Source organism: Triticum dicoccoides, chromosome 1B (genome assembly GCF_002162155.2).
Source record: "Triticum dicoccoides isolate Atlit2015 ecotype Zavitan chromosome 1B, WEW_v2.0, whole genome shotgun sequence".
Lineage (NCBI taxonomy): Eukaryota > Viridiplantae > Streptophyta > Magnoliopsida > Poales > Poaceae > Triticum > Triticum dicoccoides.
Window position 1 is genome coordinate 409,537,351 of NC_041381.1, and position 4,355 is coordinate 409,541,705.

Sequence of the window (4,355 nt, forward strand, 5' to 3'; positions counted from 1 at the left end):
GTCAGGCCGAGCGAGCCAACGCGGAGGTACTGAGGGGCCTCAAAACCAGGACCTTCAAGAAGAAGCTGGAAGCCTGCGGCAGGGCCTGGCACGACGAGCTCCAGTCTGTGCTATGGTCAATCCGCATGACCGCAACCAAGCCGACTGGCGAGACCCCGTTCTTTCTGGTCTATGGAGCTGAAGCCATTCTCCCTCACAAGGTTAGACATCGTTCCGCGCGGGTCCTGGCGTTCGACGAAGCGCAGCAGGATGCCATGCAGGGGACGGACCTCATGCTGGGGGAGGAACATCGCCGAGAAGTCGCACTGCGGGCAGCAAGGTACCAACAAGCACTGTAGCGATACCACTGCTGCAACATCCTCCCCAGGACTCTTGAGGTAGGGGATCTCGTGCTCAGACGGGTTCTCTCCAGGGAGGGACTACACAAGCTCTCTCCCATGTGGGAGGGCCCGTTTAAGGTTGTTCATGTTTCCAGGCCTGGCTCCGCACGCTTGGAGACCCAGGAGGGGGTGCCCATCCAGAACGCATGGAACATCCAACATCTCCAAAGATTTTACCCATGAAAAAGGCCCGGTGCCTGTGAAGAAGGCGAATGCCTATGAAGTAGCTGCATTTTGGAAAAGGCCCTATGCCTGTGAAGAAGGCGAATGCCTGTGAAGTAGCTGCGTTTTGGAAAAGGCCCGGTGCCTGTGAAGAAGGCGAATGCCTGTGAAGTAGCTGCGTTTTGGAAAAGGCCTGGTGCCTGTGAAGAAGGCGAATGCCTGTGAAGAAGTCGCGTTTTGGAAAAGGCCCGGTGCCTGTGAAGAAGGCAAACACCTGTGAAGCTCACCGCCTGTGATTAGGGATGGCAATGGGTTGGGTTTGGGGCGGGTAGAGCTGGTCCAAATCCAAACCATGACCCATCTTCCTACTCTCTGCCCATCCACCAAATTATCCATGGGCACAACTTGTGCCCATGCCCAAACCCGCTGGATACCCACATACCCATGGAGCTCCATGGGCATAGAAGAGTTAGCATGAAGCCTTCCCAAAGATCAAATTAGCTCATCATCATTCACTCACAAATGACAACATAAGCTACATGCATAAGTAGGCAACAAGTAATACAATGAGTCCTTAAGTGTGACATACCAGAGATTGATTCTACAGCATATAGCTTATGGCACCAGTTGCATATTGCCTGCCATTTCCCATTGATTCGCTCTTTCTAATGTCACTGGCATATGGCCCCACATGTCATGTGGGTACCCATCGGATATCCATGGAGCACAAATTATAAACGTGCCCAACTCGGCTGTTCGTGGGTATCCATATCCACGGACCCATGGGCAGAAATGCGCTCCATACCCTTGCCCAACCGGGTCGGGTATCCATGGGTATCCAGATCCATGGATAAAATTGCCATCCCTACCCGTGACACTCTCACGTAATAATGAGTGGGGCTGTACACGCCCCGGAGTCTCCGGAGAGCCGCCCTCGGGCCTCGGGGGCTCCCGCCCACGCCCAGTGGCAGCACTTAGCTCCGCGCTGGTGAGAAGATGTCGAAGACTAGACTAGGTGCCAGACGTGGCTTCTTTCATTTGCTTTCCGCAGTTGGCTTGTTTGTTTTTATTTGAAGTTTTTCTGAGGCTATTGCCATTTCGAGCTCGCAACCCTTCGTCCATTTCACTTATTTGTCTCGTTTTCTCTCGCGCAAAGTCTCACGAGGGAGGAGCATGGGCACCCTCGCGAGTGTTTTTCTGCCCGGTGGTTTGGAACTTCCCTGTCCGAGTCCGCTGCGGGAGCACCCCTCCCATTCCGTGCCCCACGGGCATCGCAGCACGGTCGCGGGGCTTGAGCTGGTTGCCCTCGTCACCAAGGCTGGAGACTACCCCTGCTGACTAAACTCTGCAGGACACAAGGCGCAGGACAAGGCCCTAACCTCGGGAGGCGAGGACCGCGGCGAGCTCCCCCCAAGATTAGTGACTTCCGTGCATAGACACACAGAACGAAAACACAACACATAAACAGTAGAAACAGTGCACCAATTAAACAGCGATAGTTCAGCACGCCCCGTGGGGCACCGAATTACATTCTTTTCCCGCAGGAGAGAAAGGAAAGCAAAAGGGGGCACGACTTGCTCGGCCCCGACTCCCAGCGAAGGCTATTACTGCCTCCGGAGCTCAGCTGGATTCTTCCTCCCGCTTCACCGGAGCGCGGCGTCGGGCTCACCCGCTGCCCTCTCCCAGGCGAGCGCGACGACGAGGGGGCTGGTCGGGACCGCCACTGGAGGAGCTGCCGTCTGAGGGGGAGTCACCAGAGCTTGGCGGGCCTCGAACACCGCTGCCTGCGCGCCCTCCGCCACCTTCACCCCGACGAATGCCGGGGCTGGGTGCGCGGCCGCGGTCATCATCTTCGGGGCAGCATCCGGCACGGCGACCGTCTTCCCCGAACACCCTCACGTAGAGGGTGGCGTCGCCATCGAACTTGAAGTGTAGAGTGCACCGACGGCTCAGGCCATGCGCGCGAGCAAATGTCTGCCAGTCGCGGGTCAAGGCCGCCTCCCCGGCGGTGGAGACCTCCAGAGTAGCCCAAGAGGCCCTGCTGCAGCAACCATCCGCCTGAAGCCAAAGGCCGCCCGGGGCACCAGCCGGAAGTTCACCTATGAAGAAGCGGGGGAGCTGGAGCCAGGTGCCAGTCGGGTCCGCCGACCACACGACGAACTCCGTCAGCACCTCCGCCGAGCGAATGCGCGGCCTTGGGGGTCGCGCAGCCTCAGCGTACCTCTCGTTGGCGGCCGAACGCCCACCGCCGTGCAGAAGGCTGTCCCCGTGGCCACGGGAGGACGCGGCGGAGGCCGAAGGGTGCTTGCGAGGGCGGCCCCGGCCACGCTTGGCCGAAGGAGAGCCAGGCCCTTCCTGGCGGGCCTTTCCCTTCTCCGCGGTCGAGAACCTCTTCGGCGGGGCCATGGGGATGGCGAGCCGCCAGGAAGGAGAAGGGGACTAGCAAGAAGGGGTGAACTGGTAAGGCTCGTGCCGTTCCGTACATATAGCTGAGGGAGGCCAACCGCCGACCACTACGATCGCAGGTAATCATGACACGTTTTGCGTGCAGGGACTTGTCAAATCGTGCAGTTACCAAGGCGTCATGGGGGAGCTAGGACGCCCACGTCCAATCAACCGTCACGCGGCGCCCAAGGCTGTAGGCTATTGGGGCCCGCGGTGCTTCGCACTTGCCCCTTCGCTTCTCTGCTAAGCCAAGTCCAAGCGCACCTTGGGCCCGGGGGCTACTGTCGGCATTCTAGGAACAGGGGTACCCAGACTTGCCTGCCTGTGGCCTGTGGCGTGGCTCAAGGAGTGGCCCAGTACGGCCCATCTTCATCAACACATGCTCAAGACGCGAGGGGCCAAGCCTCGCAGGGCGGACGACAGGAAGCTTCCTCAAGCACAGCCTCGTCAGGCTGGCTCACGAGGAGGCGGAGAGATCAAGGCGGGGTACCTCACGAGGTGCCCGTGACGCAAGCCATGACCACCAAGGCTAGGCGGGCGCCGGCCTGTGCAGAGTCCTTGTTTCCCCTTTGGTGCAAAGGGGGCAAGCGCAGGCAAGAGCATCAAGCAGAGGCAACCATTTTGGTGCAACAAGACCAAGACCAGCAGGACGGCAGAATGGAGGTCATCGTGGAGCCCAAGCCGGCGTCATCGTCAGGATCCTTGGCAGGCGAGGACCAACTTTAGTCAGGATAAGTGTACTAGATGTTCCCCTTCAAAATGGCCAACTGTTGGCGCCCTTCCCGCTCAATATTTGGGAAGAGGCCCAGGGCCTCCGCCTATAAATAGGACTAGCCACCCACAAGGTAGAGGCATTGAAAGAACAAGGGATAGAAAGATAGAGAGAGAGAGAAGCGACTGAACTCCCCCTAGCAGTTCATCGCACCAGCCAAGAATAGACCCTCGCGAGCCTGTTCTTCCTTGTACTGTTCATCATCTGCCCTAGAGGCAATCCACACACCACACACTGGAGTAGGGTGTTACACCACAATGGTGGCCCGAACCAGTATAAACCTTGTGTCCTTTGTGTTGTTCTTCGTGTAGTTTAGATCCTTGCAAGGCGACGAGACACGGGTAGGCAGTAGGTGTGATCTCCGCGTGCACCCCAGAGTTCGAACCTTGAGGGTCTGCCGGAACACGAAATCCGACAGACTATGCCAAATTCATGGCACCCCTGACAAACCTGTGAACCACACGCACAGAGAGTGCTGGGTCTTCAAGTAGGCTGGCAAACTAAACGCCAAACACAAGGGAAGGGAAACACCAAGTGAATACGAGGATGAACCTCGCCCGCCGAACACTGGGGGACAGAAAAATTACCGCCAGAGG